Genomic DNA, 19,802 nt, shown 5'->3' with positions numbered 1-19,802 from the left:
TAGTCTGTGCAATAGATGTTATTTTATTCCTTGCAGGAACACTATTCGCATTCTTCATTATAGATGCCAGGTCTTTTTCATGCTCTATTTTCAATGCTGGAAGTCTCTGTCTTTCTATTAGTAATTTTGCATCTGCCATCTCTTAATTCTTTTTTTTTTAGGGGGGTGGTTTAATTCATTGGTTTATGAATTGCCCAACTTGGCCAGTTTGTGCTGACCAACTCCAGCCATTATGGTTACACTACTAACATACAAACATGTCTATACTCTGGTGGAAATAAGAAAGTGACCTGGCTAGTTAGATTTTCCCCTCTCTTTTTCTTGAGAGTTAATCTGTCTTCCTTTACATATTTCTTTTCGGTCTTCTGGCCATCCATGGTCAGTTTCTCCTTTTTCTCTCTCTTTCTCATAATCCTTATATTGGAATAGATAGAGCAGATATAAAAAAGTGTCACTGGATTCAAATGGGAAAAGCCCTCCTTTAGCAATTACAAAAAGAAAAAAAGAAAAAGAATTGGGCAATTCCACCAAAGATTGCAGTGGAAGTAAATTTGATGGTTTAGAAATTTTTCAATTAAAGTCATTCTCAGTTGCTGTTGAAGTAAAACCATAGGAAGCATAATTTGAAAACCTCCACCAGGAATTTCCTATTCTGAACTAAATACTCAACTGTCTATTTACAAGCACTTCAAGAAAAAGAAGCAGAATCATTGAAAGGATATTTTTTATTCTCCAAGTGCATTCTTTTAGAATGAGTTCTTGATCAAGAATTACCCATTATAACACTATACTTTGGAGTCCTTGGTGGTCTCTGCAATTGGTTGTGTGCTTGCAGACATTTTATTATGCCACTAGGCAACATAATTAATCCTCTGAGCAAGGAGGAGCTCCAAAAACTTCACAGTATATATATCATAAGTTGACTATATCTTGTGGATAGCTTTGGGTTAGGCAAAAACAGGAAAGAAAGAGTTAATTAGCAAGGTGTATTAAAAAAAAAAGCCTTGACATATACATATACATATACATATACATATACATATACATATATATATATACATATACATATATTTATTTTATTTATTTATTTTATTACATTTATATACCGCCCTTTCCCGAAGGACTCAGGGCGGTTTACAGGGTAATTAAAAACCAGAATACAAAAGTTAAAAACAAGTTTAAAAAAAATTAAATTTGTCCCTGTATAAGTAAAACCCCAGTTAAAATAAGATTAATCCTCAGCCTGGGCCAGAGAGCTCGAAGAGCCAAGTCTTCAGGTCCCGGCGGAATGCAAGTAGAAAAATAGGGACCACTACGGTGGGAAGGTAACAGCGTTCCGTGTGCCTTTGGCATCTAGTCATGCCGGCCACATGACCACGGAGACGTCCTCGGACAAGTGCTAGCTCTTCGGCTTTGAAACGGAGATGAGCACCGGCCCCTAGAGTCGGAAACGACTAGCACACATGTGCGGGGGAACCTTTACCTTTTATATATATATATGTACACACACACATACATACTACATACACACACACACACACACACACACACACACACATACATACACATACACACACATATATGCGCCTGTTCTTTTAACAGGCATGATTGTTATCATTCAGGCATGATTTTTATTAACAATAAACAATCAAGAAGAAAACAGTAACCTAATCAAGGATCTACCAAGGAGAAAAATCACACCCTTAACAGGGCAAACTACTCCATATAAACAGGGAGCAAAACCCTCTGATATTGTCTAGTTGGGTAATGAAACATCTGCAAGCAAACAACCAAGTTCAGAGAGTACCAAATACAACCACAGCTGAACCTTGAGCTCTATATTCTATCAGAAGATTGCCAAGCTCAGTATTTATCTTAAAAATACATAGTTCATTTTTGTCCCTGAGGCATCAACAGGCACTGGTTTAAAATAGTTTCCAATTGAAGTGTGAGCTCTGATGTTTACTGCAGCATAGTCCCATTATCTTGTATTGTCTCATTTTTTGGAACCATTTACCTTAAGAGCACAAATCCCATTACCTACCTCATTAATGATAAAGAAGAGATCTTAAATCAGGACACTTCTCTCTTAATTATAACACTTAAACACAATCAAAATATTGTTTCATTGCAATTTATTGGTGAAATTGGTGGTGTATATATTAGCATAGTTTCTTGATCCCCAAATAAAAGGCCTTGCATGATTAACTGTAACTATTATTTTATGTATTGCTTTTTACCTAGAGTCAGAACTATATCATTTAGAGACTATTTATGACAACTCTGCAAGATAACAGTAAAACATTTTGAAGATGGCCTGCCAAGGTCAGAGGAATAAGATATATAATAGAAGCCTATCCATTTGGCCCTCAATCAACTGATACCAACATATGCAGTTTCACTACCAGGAAATCTACTAAGACAGATTTAGATCACTATCTACTGATTCATCAATTCTGAATCAAAATAAATCTTCAACTAGTTTAATACCAAGAGTCCTGACCCAGTAAACTTTCTCTTGAGCTACGCTTTGCTCCTGGAGACTATACAACTACATCCATGTTGCTTGCTTAGCAGTAGTTCAGAAGTTGTTTACTACCACATTTTTCTGGATTTTTAAAAAAAACTTTCCAAGCTAGCCTTTAGTCCTGAATTTTCATGGTGGCCCCCATCTATTTCACTTCTTTGAGACAACTAAGATTGGCTAAATGTCACCAGGCATTGTTTCTTCTAAATATTATTGGCAATGGATTTGAGGAGGGGAAAAAAAAACACACGCTGGAGTAGCTAGCTGGTTGCAACATTTGGAATACCAAAGGTTTATGCAACAGCATTAGTAAGAGAAAACACCCTGTTGTGTTTGTACTGTCTAGCAAAACCTCTTGCAATATAATTCTTTAGACTGAACCAGAGCCAAATACAAACCCAGAAGACACTCCCTAGAGCTGTTTAATACACATAGCAAACAGTCAACAGGAAAATCCTGGCTAGCCTACAGACCTCCAGAAAAACAAACTACCAAATTATGTCTATATGAACAGATGAAAATAATAATAATAATAATAATAATAATAATAACAACAACAACAACAACAACAACAACAACAACAATAATAATAATAATAATAATAATAATAATAATAATAATAATAATGACAAAAGTACCTAGACAACTCAGAGAAGTAGTACTGGTGTACTTTTATTCTTCATGCCAGGTTTGGGAGCCAGAAAACACCCCAACCCATAGGAATTGCTTACAAGGAAGATTTCATTAGTCTTCTTACATAACATGACATCCTGGTTTCACAGAGATAAGCCTTGAGGTAGGATCCCTATTAGTGCAAAATGAAATTTCAAAACTCTCATTAAGGCTGAAAATTGCGCCTTCTGAGAATAGTTAACAATGAGATTTAAGCTGCTTCATTATATATATATAACTTGCCCTCTTGCCTCAAAGTTAGCTGGCAAAAGTTATAGTTCTTTTAACTTATATTTCTTTATTTTTAACTGGGTTTTTAATGATTTGTGTGTGTTTGTGTTATGTGCTCTATCTTGAGTTCCACAGAGCTGGAAGAGAAATATTTATTTATTTAAAGTTAGAGGCTGCCAATTTCTAGATGACTCTGGGTTGTTTACCCTGTAAAAAACAAAACAAAAACAAAACAAAAACAGAGCAAAAAATCTTGAAAGCCGATAAATACAATGTTTCCCCTCCCCCCAAAAAAATTCCAAATAAAAACCAACAGAGACTTGGTAGCTACTCTACCTCCAGGCCCAATAAACTGAACTAAAGCATCCTACTGATCTTTAATGTATATCTTTTTTTTAAGTACTTGTGATTTACATTTTCAACAGTCCAAGTAGTTATTTTTCCATTGCTGCTCAGATTGTGAGAAGTTAGATGTGGGCGGGATGGTGGTTCTTGTTTCGCTTGCTTGGGATAAATATTATTTGATTTAGTGAAGTTAATATTAAGGTTTCATAGATTTAGAAGTTCATCTTGCTTATTAGGTTTTATAAACTGTAATCTCGAAGGCAGAACAGTATGGTGGAGAGAAGAAAAGCTCACATTCCTGATACTATGACCTCAATTCTGTTGTAAGCTAGTTTGGTCTAGTGATTAAGGCACCAGGCTAGAAACCAGGAAACTGAGTTCTAGTCCCACTTTAGCCAGCTGGGTGACTCTGGGTCGGTCACTCTCTTTCAACCTAACAGACCTCGCAGGGTTGTTATTATGGGGAAAACAGAAGGAAGAAAGAGTATTAGGTATGTTCATCACCTTGAGTTGTTTATATAAAAAAGTAGAGATGGTGTATAAATTAAAAATAAATAAGTAGCCCATAGGTAGGTAGAACTACTTATTGGAGTCTTGGCAACAAAGCAAAAATCAACTCAGCAATTCTCAATTATTCTCGGAAGCAATTGGAGATAATTCCTCAGACACAAAATAGGGATCTCTTTTGCCCACAACCATTGTTTAAAATTACCTCCTGAGGCTTGACTACCAACTATTAGATAGTTGCACCTACCATTGACTGTCACCTTAGGCTGTGAATCTCTTTTTTTAGTCAACAACACTATTTGGGATATGATGGGAACAAAAAATGATGCCTTTCTTTGGATGTGTAGAACAGGAATCTACACATCCAGACATCTCTCTCTCTCTCTCTCTCTCTCTCTCTCTCACACACACACACACACACACACAGAGAGAGAGAGAGAGAGAGAGAGAGAGAGAGAGAGAGAGAGAGAGAGAGAGAGAGAGAGAGAGAGAGAAATAGGTCTGCCTTGGCTAGTCCTTATTCTACAGGCAACAAAAAAAAGATGTTGAGACTCTAGAAAGAGTACAGAGAAGAGCAACAAAGATGATTAGGGGACTGGAGGCTAAAACATATAACGGACAGTTGCTGGAATTGGGAATGTCTAGTTTAAGGAAGAGAAGGACGAGGGGTGAGATGATAGCAGTCTTCCAATATTTCAGGGGCTGCCACAAAAGAAGAGGGAGTCAAGCTATTCTCCAGAGCACCTGAAGGCAGGACAAGAAGCAACGGACAGAAACTAATTAAAGACAGCAGCAACCTAGAACTAAGGACTTCCTGACAGAATAATTAACCAGTGGAACAACCTGCCTCCAGAAGTGGTGAATGCTCCAACACTGGAAGTTTTTAAGAGATTGGACAACCATTTGTCTGAAATGGTATAGGGTTTCCTGCCTGAGCATGAGATGACCTCCAAGGTACCTTCCTCCATCATCATCAACATCATCATCATCATCATTATTCTAGTGGAATGGCTTGCCTTGGGAAGTTGTGGGTGCTCCATCACTGGAGGCTCTTAAAAAGAGACTGGAGAACCATTTGTCTGAAATGATATAGGGTGTCTTGCTTGAACAGGGGGTTGAACTAGAAGACTTCTGTTTTGTTCTGTTCTGTTCAATGTAAGGGTCATTTGAGGTCTCTGCTCAGTGTAAGAATTGTTTGTTCACGATGGGCATTTCACCATGGCATGAATGGACAAGTGGGAAACATATATTCTTGCTGCCTCTTGAGTAAGAAGGCAAAGTCTTGTCAATGTCACTCTGCATCTTGAGCTCATTCCATAAACACATTCTCCCAACACTTAACTTTGTAAATCTCATTAGGAGAGGTTCGACAAAAGCTCCTCCTCCTCCTCCTTCTCCACCTCCTCTTCCTCCCCCTCCTTCTCAATTATTAGGAAAGCGGTTTGGGGTTTGCTTGCTTTCTTGCTGTACTTGCCCACACATACACAGACATAAAATGTCCCAAAAGTGCTTTTTCAAGAGGCAACTGGACTTTCTTGTTTTTCATTCCTCATCCAAGAAGCGAAACGTCTTCAAATTAAAAACAAGAAAGTCCAGTTGCCTCTTGAAAAAACACCTTTTGGACAACCATGACCTGGATGACGGAGAATCTCCATAGACAGACCCAGAGAATATTCTTCTTTCCCTGTCCTTTCCTCTCCTTGCAACCTTCTCTTCCTCCCTATCAGCTACCCAGCCTTTTGTCCCTCCACTGTTTCCCTGCTTTTACGTCATTAAAAGCAAGAAGAAAAATATCCATTATTTCACCACAGGCCTTGTTAATATAACAAATGACCATGATAATACAACTAGTTAATACAGCTAAGTGGACCTTGAAAGAAAGATCCACGATTTTACTGACTGAGCAGCTCAGAACAAATGGCCAAGGAGGCAGTGGCCAGATCTAGCCATTTGGAATAGAGTCACTGTTAATTTTGGAACAGGGCAGAACAAATAGACTGCACAACACCAGTTTGTCAGCAAAAAATGGAAAATGCTGCTTTTCCTACAGGTAGAGTTTGCCTTTATACTGGATTACAGGGCATCATGATCTCCAGAATTTTTAAGGGGGACACCATTATAACTTTCCCAAGGAAAAAAAGCTCTATATTGTTATGTATGCAGGCATCTGCATAGCAACAGCCATCGGGGGCATTGGCCTGGACAGTTTCGGCGGGAAACCTAGGGCCAACCCCATTGGCTGTTAGCTGTTAGCTTACCTCATTCCTCAGTTCACTTCCCCTTCCAATAAAGAGCTGAACTCACACACCGGCTGGCGTCTCTCTTGCGTCGGACCCACTACACAATAATATAACCACACTGCATAAGAAAAGGATATTTATTGTCCAAAAATGTAAAGGGTATGGAGATGAAAGTTTAGCAACCAGAATAAAAGGCTACAGTATTTTGTGGTAGTAGAAGAATTTCGGTTGTGGCATCCAGAAGATAGTGAAGGGAAGCTTGAATGCAAATCATCCAGTCCATTTTTTTTATTCAAAAGATTGGGCATGGAATCAATTACTTCCTCAAGTCACATGCATAGCATGTCAACTCTTTTAAGAATAATAGATGCTTAATGAACAGCAAGAAAACTATGTGCCATCCAAGTTGTTTGAGATGAACACAAGGAAGGTATCCAATAAACCAGACTTCAGAGTAGCAACATAAAACACTCTTGGCAATGGCAAAAAACAGCTATTTTTTTGTCTAGAGAAAGAATGAATGTGTTCTCTGAAGAAATTATCCCTCAACTGTATAGTGCAAGTATCACAGCTGTATTATATCAGTAACAACTATAGGAAAGTCCTCAAAATGCAGAAAAATACCTTCCAGCTGAATGTACCACCCACACTATAAAAAAACTGTAGCCAGCTTCCTAGCATATTAGTCATAAGAACACTTCAACCACTTCCATTCCTTTATTAGTAGACCATGAAAGAAGAAGGAGAAATCAAGTATAGCTTCATCAAGATTGAGAACTAAATCAACTCAGCCTTGAATCAGACAATTGTTTGTTGTACTTTAATTAACTATTAACTTTCTTGAAAATGTGTAGTCGTCATACAAAGACATAGGCTATCTGGAGGAGACATCAGAGATTATCATGTCCAAATACACAAATAATGAATTATTAATCCACCTCGGCTTTAATCTGAAATTCTGTGGATGACCTGGACTACGGGAATCTCAACAAGAGGAAACAAGCAAGTCAATTCTTGCAGAAATAGTTGCCTTTATTTATTCTTAAGGATGGAAGGTGAAAGTGTTGCACAGCAGGGAGGTGACAGGAGATCTGGTGAGTTAGCAGTCACAGCTGTTATCATGCACACCTACTGTATTTTCCACAGGCATCAGTTCTGATCTTGACAGCTACCCAAATTATAGCTCAATCGGTCAGACATAAGAGCAACCTATAGTCTGAGGACATTTGGCTAGAATTTCAAGGGCAGGAAAGGTAACATAGTCTTACCATTTTACTTTTTCTACAACTGCCTGTTTTTGCAGTGATGGCAACCATGCTTTTCCTACTAAACTGCTGCACTTGCTATTTTCCCCTGAAAACATATTTCCCACAACATTACTAACAAACTATTATTTGGAGAGATCCACTGGGGAAAGATTATGGTCAACACCCATTTTTTCCCCCAAGAATCCTGTCAGTAAAGAACATTTTCTGTCAACAGTTCCTATGAGAAATAGTACTGCTGTCAGAGTGTGTGAGTGTTTACTGCCCCCCAGTGTTTGCTTCATCCAGTGCTGAAAACATGAAACATTATTTCTCCTTTTTTTCCACCTGTGAAATGAGTGAAAGTGGGGTGGGGAAGGCCTGTATTACTATTACTCAGCCGTAACAAACCAATTTCATATTTAGAGTCTAATTGCTCCTATGAATCAGTCAACAGATACTTCTTCAGCTTGACAAAGCACATTTACAAAGTGCTGCATTGACAAAGGTTACTAGCTTTAAACTATTTTCCTGATCCCATTTCCATTAGCCACAGATGGCATGTTTCATGCTCTCTGATGTTGAAATCTCAGGTCCAAAAATGTCTTATTAGATGTATTTATATCAACAGAATCTTGGCAGTTAACAAAACCAATACAAACAATACTATGGTATGTCCATGGTACAAAACCAAAATATAAAAATAAATAAATCAATGTCATAAAAAATAAAGCAATAATAAAAGTAAATTGCATCACTTCATTTTCCACAGGGCCTCTGAAATATTTTTGAGTTTGTAAAAGCTTATGGAAAACCACAGATGTAGAAGCCAATCTCAGCTCCTGAGGGCTAATGCATTCCCACTGAGAAGAAGCACTTGTAGGCCTCAGCCTTTCTCACTTATGGAGATGAGGAATTGCTAGCAGTTTCTCTGGTAGTAAATGAAATATACTGCTCAAAAAAATAAAGGGAACACAAGATAAGACATCCTACTATTAAATACAATACATTGTGTTGTTTAAGTGTTCCCTTTATTTTTTTGAGCAGTATATATAGTCTAGGTCTCCTTTATAATCTGTACCTGTTTTACACAAGCAACCTGCTGCAGTTTTCAGTAATTGCCTTAAACCAAAATATTTTTTTCCTTCTCATGAAATGAACTGAGATTTTGCCCTGATGCTGAACAAAAGGTGTTATTACTTCATGAATGTGTTCTATTTGAAATGGATAAACCTTTGACATGCAATAACTAACTTTATTAGTACCGACATTTAACAGTTATCTCCAATTTACCTCCAATTTACACTGATATATCTCAAAATTCTAAGTAACCAAGAATATTTGGACATTTGGAACTGGGCTAGGACATTAACTTTCTATCTTAGAGTCCATCTTAAAACATAATGAAAAGGGGAAAAAAAGGGAAAAAAACATATAGCCTTGGTGGAGCAGTGGGCTAATGCCTCCTTAAGTAATACCCGCTGCCTGCAATTAGTGCAGGTTCGAGTCCCACCAGGCTCAAGGTTGACTCAGCCTTCCATCCTTCCGAGGTAGGTAAAATGAGGACCCAGATTGTTGGGGGCAATTAAGCTGACTTTGTAATAATGCCGCTTGGGGGGTGTATGAAAGCCCTAATAAGCAGGCATATACATACATAGAATGAAGGCTACTGCTAAGCTTGTAAGCCGCCCTGAGTCTTCGGAGAAGGGCGGGATATAAATGGAATTAAAATAAAAAATAAAAAATAAAAAAGATCTGTCTCTGCTTGAACCTACCTTGTTTCTCTCTTCAAAAAGTTTATGTTGAAATAATCTGACTTTAATTTCAGACATCAGCCTTGAACATCGGGTATTTAACTTCTGTCTCAGACAGGGAAACTGTCTCTATATTCATTCCTGCCATTGCACTACATATGTACTCTGTCAATCTTGATTTGCTCACAAAAGGAGAATTTTCGCAATCTGGCCAAGCCCATAGTTACATAGTTCCTGAAATTTCAGCAAAGCGGATTTAAATTTAGAATCCCCAGATAGACATAAACTGGCACCATACAGAGGTAATTTGATTCACCTAAAAAGGGAGATCCACTGATAATAGCTGAACAATTGATAACTTACAATTAAAATTCCGGTCCCAAATACGGTCATAAATCAAGGGATTACCTGTCTTAGAAACAAAAGCATACTGGTAGTAGTTTCAATGTATTTGTAATATAAGGGAAAAGGGAAGGAAAATAGATGTTGTTGGAAAACGTGTTAGAGAAATATTTCAATGCACTCCATCCCTTTAGATTTATATCATATGTCAAAGAGAGAGACTCTAGTTTAGACCTCACTGCCAAGTTTGAAATCACCTTGGATTAAGAGGGAACAGAAAAAGAACATCAGATTATTTCCTTTTTCAATCCTTTAAACACCCATGGCATGCTGTGAGGAACAGATCTAGCATTCTAGCCCTTTGCCAAAAAAAGTATTTTTTTTTCCTTTCAGTGCTTTAGAAAAGAACCAGAAATCACTGAAAAAATCCCACAACAGCAGTAGACTAGGAATATGAATCAAATTCCCACCAGCAGCAAAGTATATTTTGTGACAGGAACCACAAGGAACCAACTCTGGTCTGAAAGAATTTGAAAGTCTTTGTAACTCTTCATGTGTGACTTTCTTTGAAAGTGGGACACGATCCAGTGCATCCAACATCCATGTAGTATTTCACCACAGGGACAAATATTATGGTACTGCCTTGGTTGAGTGTGCTGAACATGAAACTTTCTTTCAAGGGTGTTCAGAAACTTCATCTTCTCCCAAAAGTAACAGCCTGGTTCTTAATAAGGATTCATTCTTGAGAACATTCTGTACCTTTGCAAGCAGAGATGTTCTAAGATTAAGTCTTTCTCCCGCTCAACTGACAGTGCTGATACGACTTTTATGAAAACCACAACATACTCCGAGGTTCTGCTCTGGATGTAGCTCTCAGTAGATGGCAAATAAGAGTTAGACCATGGCAGTACCAAAACAATTCACTTGTCACTGCCCCCAAAGTAGTGCAGAGCTCCCCACTTTTATTTTCCATCTACAGCTGCTTATTCTAATCATATGGCAATGCTAATTACTGAGCTAAGGGGGCTGTGTACTTTCTATTGCATTAATTTTGGCTGTTAAAAATGCATACTGTTTTTAGATCATCCTTCTATTACTAGACACTTAAGTTTACCATTATCAATAACTTAGTAAATCTGAATCTGAGGTGTACAGGTAGTCCTTGATTTATGACTGGTTGCTTAGCAACTTTCAATGTTGCAAAGGACCACCCCAGCACTACTTACAACCCGGATTTAACATTCTGATGGCTGTTGCCTGCACCACAGTCAAGTGATTACATTTTGGGTGCTCAGCAACCGGCCAGCATTTACAGATGTTTCCAGCATCCAACAATTAGGTAAAGGTTCCCCTGCACATGCGTGCTAGTCGTTTCCGACTCTAGGGGCCGGTGCTCATCTCCGTTTCAAAGCCGAAGAGCCAGCACTTGTCCGAGGACGTCTCCGTGGTCATGTGGGCAGCATGACTAGACGCCAAAGGCGCAAGGAACGCTGTTACCTTCCCACCGGAGTGGTCCCTATTTTTTTACTTGCATTTTTACGTGCTTTCGAACTGCTAGGTTGGCAGAAGCTGGGACGAGTAACAGGCACTCACTCTGCTACGCGGCACTCGGGATTCGACCCGCCAAACTGCCAACCTTCTGATCGACAGGCTCAGCGTCCTAACCCACTGAGCCACCGCGTCCCTTGTGGTCATCTAATCCAACAATTAGATGACCACAATTTCTTTTCTTTTCTATTTTTAATGGAAATCAATGCTTATTTCCAGTTTCTGACAAAAAAAAAAGAATTTTGCATCGAATGGATTCACTTAACGACCCTGACATTTGCTTAACAATTACTGCAAAAAAAGATTATAAAATTAGGTGCAGTCTTGTGATGACCCCACATAACTGCTGGCAGGCCTTACGACCATAATTCAATTATGGTTATAAGTCAAGGACTACCTAATATTATCAAACAATTAAGTATTTATGTGTTTAGAATCGAACTCTAAAATATACAGGTTTTTCAAACCACTTGCCATTCTGCCTGGCTGCAAGAGAGCAGGGATTTCTTCTTTCCAATTTTATATATAACTCCAGACACTATTTTAAAAGGTGCCATTCAAGACAGATATCAAAGCTTACAATTCAACTTCAAGCGTTATTTCCAGCAATTCACACCTCAAATTAATATTATTTATAAAGTTGATTTCCAATGCTTCTATACTTTCAGCCAGGGCTTTTTTTCTCATAGAACGCTCAGAACGGAGTTCCGGCACCTTTTTTGGATGGAACCTTGTAGGGTAGGCAAGGCCGGTTGTATGATATGTGTGAGTTCCGGCACCTTTTTCTTTTACAAAAAAAGCACTGCTTTCAACTGTTTGCAATAAAAAAATAAGATTACTGTTAAAAAAGATAATATTTTAATTATATCTCAATGTAAACCATGGGTGTCAAACTCGCCGCGTCACGTGAGGCATGATGTATCGCAACTTTTTTTGCATTGCTGGAGCTGTGTGTGTGGGGGGGTGCGGCCTCCACATGATGCAACCAGCCTGCGGGCTGACAGTTTGACACCCCTGATGTAAACTCTAAATATTTTCAATGTGCATATATTTAAGATGAATTCTCCAAAAAATTACTACATTGCTCATGCTAAATGGGTGATAATTGTTGTAGCTAATATTATTCCACCCGCAAATGCTAGATCTCATTAAATATAGGGCCAAAAGATTTTGATGCAGTAAGAATTATTACAGGATAATTTTGCAATTTATGTTTTTTGTTCTCCAGCTTTAATTTACAGCAATTTATAGATTTCACTTACAGGAGCTCTTAACAGGGGAACAAAGTAATGCTCCCCAGAGAAGAAAAGATCTATATTTGTACAAGCTAGGAAAACCAACTTCCTTTTTCTCTTTTAAAACCTTAAAGGAAAAAAAAACAAGTACTCATTTATATATAATTTGTCTTTTCTTCCCTTTCCCCAGCCTCTGCATTTATGTTTCAACCAGTCAATGCAACTTTTAACCAGTCTAGCATATTGAATGCCAGGCTCTGGCTAAGAATAATCCCCTAGAGCAAATACATTCCAGGCTGACTCCAGACAAAGTCATGCTTAGTGTGTATTGATTTAAGTCCATGTGAAAAGTTAATCATCACTGAAGTCCCACTGATTTCATTGGCCCTAACTTTAAGCATCACTTGGCCTGAATTCAACCTATTGTTTGTAATGCAGTGCTATTTTTTTTAAAAAAAAAGTGTATAGCACAGGGCACTTTTTTCTGGGGTAAAATTCATTGGACATTTATTAATTTTAAAGTTCAGACCTCTTTGAAAATAAAGCTACATAAAATATGATTATATTTTATTATATTATATTATATATTTCACTTTGCAATTTTGATCTTCTTTGTTCCTGACTAGAAAGTCATAGTTAACTTATAGCTGAAATGCTGTCCCTAACCGTAGCTGATAGTCTAAGAAAATCTGAAAACTGGTCTTATCTTAACAAGAATTTGGGGTGGGAGGTGGAGATAAGCTCTTCTCTGTAAATTCTCATGTTGCGGTCAAATATTTATCCTCTTAATGTTTCCTTCAAGAGATAAATCCATACCGGCATGAAAGTGACTGCATTTTAGGAATAAGTGTGTGAATGCAGAAAAGAGTCTATTATTCACTTTATCTACAGGTAGTCCTCAGCTTATGATCACAATTGGGACATGACTTTTGAGCATTAAGCAAAGTGGAAATCAAGCAACTCATCATGTGACCAGATCCTATTTTACCGTTATTTTTACTACAGTTGTTAAGCAAAACAGGCTTTCTCTGATAACTTCAGTTATTGGAAGCTAGCTGGGAAGATAACAAATTGTGATCATGTGACCACAAAATGCTGCAGCTGGTCATAAAAATGTTCACGTGGCTGTGGGGTGGTGTAACAGTTGCAAATTCAAGGACAGATCACTTTTTTCAGTTCCATTGTAACTCCAAACCATCATTAAATGAATAGTTGTCAGTAAGGGTTAACCTGTACTTCTATTTGAACCAAATTCAGACACGAATGAAGGTGAATGTACATGACCCAGGATAATGTTACAGGATCCAATCTGAGTCAGTCACTGGGACCAGAGGCTTTATCTTCTAGCTAGAAAGATGATGCCTGAAGATGAACTCCAGCACAAGTCTGAAAGCTTGGGAGGCAAAACCTCACTGGTCCCAGTGACTGACCCAGATTGGATCCTGCAGATTCAGACAGCCCTTTTTTCCTGGCACTATATACATACACCCAGAAAGGTCTTGAGTTGGCTACCACTATCTGATGTATGGAATCATGTGGCCCAGATTTTCTGCTCAGACAAAATCTGGCTTATGGCCTCTGTTTAGGTGGACAAATGAAAAGCTATCACACACCCATTTCCCTTGGTCCACAACAACCCTTTTTCATATCCCTACATCAAACTATTATTCCACATAAAAATAATGTAATGTTACTTTGAATTATTATCAAGATAACAGTATAATCTTTGCTCTTCACTTTTATCCCCAGTGATGGTTCTGCTCAAGGCAGGTATGTTTCTTTTTAAGCCTTGCTATATTTCATTATAACATTTCATTGATTTGGATGACTATAAAGGTATTTCAGGAAGATTGTAATCCCACCTTTCCACGCACAATTGTTGGTTCCATCTCTGAGACAGAGAACCAGGATCATAAAATAATGATTGTACAAGCTTAATGCTTAGAATGGGTTATGCTAAGAGATACATAATTTCTATATCAGGTACTGTCATTGTAAAGCATGTTTATTTTGTTTATTTAATTTAGTATCACATTTGGAACCTACAGAAGAAAGTAAAATACTAACCACTAATCAAAATTAATCAAAGCATTTCTCCTTTATATTTGATGTGAAGTTTATATTTGCTTAGAACAGGAAGAGTTAGATTTATAAAAGCTAATATTTCATTTTATTCCATTCCTATGAGAAGGAACATCTAAATATTTATGTATCAATAATATATAATAGGCTTCCCTAAAATTCGAGACAATATTATTCTGGTTGTTGCAAGGCTGGGTGAAATCCCAGAGACTTTCCAAGATACACCTAAAGATAGTCCATGAAGTAGAATTTTCACATAAAATGGGGATTAGGGATTTGTCTCATGTTAAAAAAAAATCTTGCTTGTGTATGAGACTTAATTTTGCAGAACGGAATCTGATTAAGATATACAATAAAAATAAATATTTTGTAAAGAGGGAAAATCCAAAAAGGATGTGTTAGATTTTTGCATGCACTGATGCAAAAGGAACTTGTAATTACGAAATATCCTTTATTCTATGGAATAGATAATATTTCAACAATATAGTATAGTTGCAAAACATTTTCATACCACACTTTTCTTATTTCAGTTCAACTGTTGACACTGCCCCCCTTTTTAGTGAAAACTTCAGTACCTGGTTTGATTCTAACTTGTAGTCTTTAATGTCTAATGATAATTTACCCTGGTAATGACCTATAAAGCCCTAAATGGCTTGGGTCCGGGATATCTGAGGGAACACCTGCTGCCAGCATCAAGTTCCCTTCGTCCAGTGCGCTCCCACAGGGAGGGTCTTCTCAGGGTGCCGCCGGTAAAAGATTGCCGGCGGGTAACACCCAGGGGGAGGGCCTTCTCAGTGGGTGCGCCTGCCCTTTGGAACCAGCTGCCCGTGGAGCTGAGGACTGCCCCCGACCTCCGTTCATTCCGCCGGGACCTGAAGACCTGGCTCTTCGAGCTCTCTGGCCCAGGCTGAGAATTTTAATTCTAATTTTGTTTTTTTTTTTACTTTTTCAGGGACTGTTATAATCTTTTTAATTGTTTTTAATTTTTGTATTTCTTGTTTTAATTACCCTGTTAACCGCCCTGAGTCCTTTGGGAAAGGGCGGTATACAAATCCAATTAAATAAATACATAAATAAATAAAAACAGTAATTCATCCTACTGACGTGCACTGTATTTTCTATGAAGCCATGCTTGAGTAGTTTCTAGGGGCCGGTGCTCATCTCCGTTTCAAAGCCGAAGAGCCAGCGTTTGTCCGAGGACGTCTCCATGGTCATGTGGCCGACATGACTAGACACCAAAGGTGCACGTAATGCTGTTACCTTCCCACCGTAGTGGTCCCTATTTTTCTACTTGCATTTTTACGTGCTTTCGAACTGCTAGGTTGGCAGAAGCTGGGACGAGTAACAGGCGCTCACTCTGTTACGCGGCACTCAGGATTCGACCCGCCAAACTGCTGATCTTCTGATCAACAAGCTCAGCATCCTAACCCACTGAGCCACCGCGTCTCTTCTATGATACCTTTCTTTATCATAGATGACATTAAACTAGAATAACTGCCATATTTTGATTTTGTTTCCTACTTTTCCTCTTTATTATTATTTTTCACTGCCTGATAGCATGGATGTAGTTTTCTCTGCAATAATATGGAAGTAATTTCCCATGGTTTTATTTCATTTTTTTTTATTTCTAGTCTAGCCTATAGTCCTGGATTTTTCTAGTGAGCTCTCATTCATGTATTGATCAGCTCTGACCTGTTTAGCTTTTACTAGATGCCCTTGGAAGAAAAAGAGGGAGGAGGAGGAGAAAGAAAAGAGAAGTAGTAAAGAAATAGCAGTATTATTATTTCAAATAGAAGAAATTTGTTTAGTCCACACCCATTTTCAATGAGAGAAGGAAAATAAGAATGAATACATTGCACTATCACATCTGCATATAATGTGAAGATGGATAAGGATCAGACTCATAGATGTTACATGGTCTATTCTGCAGAATAGATATCTCCCACATTTTTTCTCCCATTTAATTGTGTCTAATTCTCAGACACCGCCTGGACAAATCCCCACAGTTTTCTTGGCAAGGATTTTCCGAAATGGTTTGACACCGCTTCCTTCATAGAGCAGAGAGAAAGTGACGGGACCAAGTCACACAGATGGCTTTGTACATGGTGGTGGTGGTAGAACTCACAGTCTCTAGTCTGATGTCTTAAATGCTACACCAAACTAGCCACTTTATTTAACAGCAAAACTGTCCCACACATTAATAGCAATGTGGTTTCTTTTCTGCAGTGTTTCTGGGACTCTGAGACACCATATGATCACATGGTCTTTCAAGAGAACTATAAATCTGTGAAATTGTGAGATACTTCTGATGTTGAAAAATACAAAATCCATTTACCGATATTAGTGTTGCATTTATCATGGGGGAGGCGTGATGGGGCCAAGTGTGTGAGACCCAGCAAAGAAGGAAGCAGGTCCAAGGACTATGGGGACCAGCCAGTTGAGAGGTAAGTCCAAAGGATTCTGTGATGGGGGATGGGGGAGTGAAAAGCAGTGTCCCTGTGGTTGATCATAAGGGTAGGTGGATTTCCAAGCACCCAAAATATGATCATGTGACCATGGGAGCAATGCAACAGCCATAACTTGGGGTCCAGTTTATAAGGCCCTTCATTCAGTGCCATCACAATTTCAAATGGTTGCTGAATGAATGACTGTAAGACAAGGACTACTTGTAGACTGTACATACAATGCAAACCCTTGAAGCAATGTGCTTCAAACACGAGGGAGCACATACAAAGCTCTTTTTTTCCTACTCAATATAGCAACCATATATTTTTCCAAATCCACGTTGCTGTTTTGGAAGTAAGTCTCCCCATAAGCATGCACACCACTTTCCTATGCTGAAATCTAGGAAAAGAAGCACATGCTTTAATGATTCAAAAGTACTGTTTCATATTTACTCCCTCATGTATAAACATTTTGCTGAAAGGTTTTGCATGATCCTACCTGCAACTTCTTCCATCACTTTGATGCTCTAATCCTTTCATTAATTTCCCTGCCTTGCAGCAAACAGAACTTCTGTTTCCCCATTTTTATAATGGGGAAGTGATGAAATCTTTTAACTTTCCAGGGAAAAACAAAAACGGCTTCTGTACCTGCAAACAGCTAAGAGAGATGATTACAGATGAACTGTGAACCCAAGGGGAAAGAAAGAAAGGAGTTAGAGAATTACAAAGTTTTTAAGCTCTGCCCATTATGGCGTAAAACTTTAGGAAAACATTTCTAAATTCTTTTTTAACTAGTTATTTCAAGCTGTTTTTCATTTGCTTAGAACTTCTGAACTATAAGTTTGCTCTCCTCAGGAGGTATCCTTTCAAAAATGATTTATATTTTTGTTTAAGGGCATCCAAATTATTTGGTCACTTAAGAGCTGAAATTGAAGCACTAAATATTTCCAGGTCTGACTCTAAACAGGAAATCAGTAGAATGTCACATAATTATTATGGCTGTTTTAGGTGCAGCAGATTTACAGTAGTTAAGCTTGATTTATGCTGAATATTTTCATAATTTCATAACTACTTACATATTTACATGCATAGCAACGCAGAAAATGTAACATTCAATTCTCAGATATTCAAATGAACAATACAAAACAAATAGTCTTCCTTGAACTGAGTTTGACTCCTGATAGCTGTATGGAGATGGCCAGTATGTTTTCTCAGAAATTACATGGAAGTTATTTGCCACTGCCTTCTTCTGATTTCTCAGTCTTGGACTTCTTCAAAGCCTTGCATTTAAGTTCTAAAGGGACCCGGTCCTCCTTAGCTTTCCAACCAAAGTTGGCTACACGTTACCACCTGCTATGATGCAGAATACAAGGAGTCTTCAACTTACAAACATTCATTCAGTGATTGTTCAAAGTGAGAGTGGGACTGAAAAAAAGAGCTTATCCTTAACTGTCGCAGCATCCTCATGGTCATGTGATCAGTATTTATGACAGTTGCAGCATCCTGGGGGTGGGATTCATGTGATTACCATTTGAGACCTTCCCAGCCACCTTCTGACAAGCAAAGTTAATGGGAGAAGCAGGATTGACTTAACAATCACATGAATCACTTAACAACTGAAGGGATCTGCAAAAATGGTTGCAAAAATGGGGGCAATTCATTGAACAATCACCTTACTTAGCAACAGAAATTCTGGCGCCAATTGTAGTAGTAGGCTAAGTGTCAAAGTTGTGAAGAACAACTGAAGCCATTTTTGTTTTTGTCTTTGTTGCCACATATTAGTTTAGAGATTTTAGCTAAAGAAAGAAGGGGGGGAGGTGTAGTTTTCAGTTAGCCAAAACAACTTCTCTGTGTGAGAATCAAGGTCAATACTGATAACATTTTGGCGGGAGGAGAGCCCACGTTTTGAAACAATTGGTAAATGTGATTTATGACAGTAATTTGGGGTGGGAATTGAAACTTGTAACTTTGTAGCCTGAGGGAGGGAAATTAAGTCTTGGGTTCACCTTTGTATGTGCCCATATCTTGTTTCCTAAATAAAATGTTCCTTAAGGAAGAAACCCTAGCCTTGAAGTTCTTTTAAACGGTTACATCTATCGGAACCATGGCACTAAGGACAATCACTAAGAAACTCATCCAAATATGATTCATTTTCTTGTTCAATTAACTTGTTAATAAAATGTTCATAACTATGAGTGCATAAATTTAATTATCATTTGCAGTAGAATAAAGATATTTGGACTTTCAAGAATGGGAGAGAAATTTAAAAAAGGAGCAGAAATTCAAAAATATGAGCCCCTTTGGGGTAGGCTGCTCGACTGAGGTCACCTCTGTTCAAAATGGCTTTCAGCATTGGTTGCTTTGCACCTTCATTTTTACTGTCTACATTCAATTCCTAATCCCAGTAAAAACCCTTTATTTTTGGGAGGAAACAAAGCAAGACATACAAAATTCACCAGTTTGAGATGGAATATTTTGTAGTTTGGTTGTTAAGACTGTACTGAATCTCTTCTGGTATGTACCATTCTGGCAGGCAGTTTTTAAAAGTTTCCAGAAGTCAATCCTCTGAATCAGCTGGGGTTCAGAATGTCCCATACCTAGAGTTTTGACCTGGTGCCCAAGGACAGCTCA

General features: G+C 38.1%; 1 protein-coding gene across 1 annotated transcript in view; it reads right to left on the bottom strand.

The window, feature by feature from the left end:
- GAS7 (growth arrest specific 7) overlaps positions 1 to 19,802 on the bottom strand; it is a 149,108-nt gene that overhangs the window by 59,932 nt on the left and 69,374 nt on the right. The window lies entirely within an intron of this gene.

Source organism: Vipera ursinii (assembly GCF_947247035.1).
Source record: "Vipera ursinii genome assembly, chromosome: 2".
Classification (NCBI taxonomy): Eukaryota; Metazoa; Chordata; class Lepidosauria; order Squamata; family Viperidae; genus Vipera; species Vipera ursinii.
The sequence above is the reverse complement of the archived record's forward strand: the minus strand, read 5'-3'. Positions and strand labels throughout refer to the sequence as shown.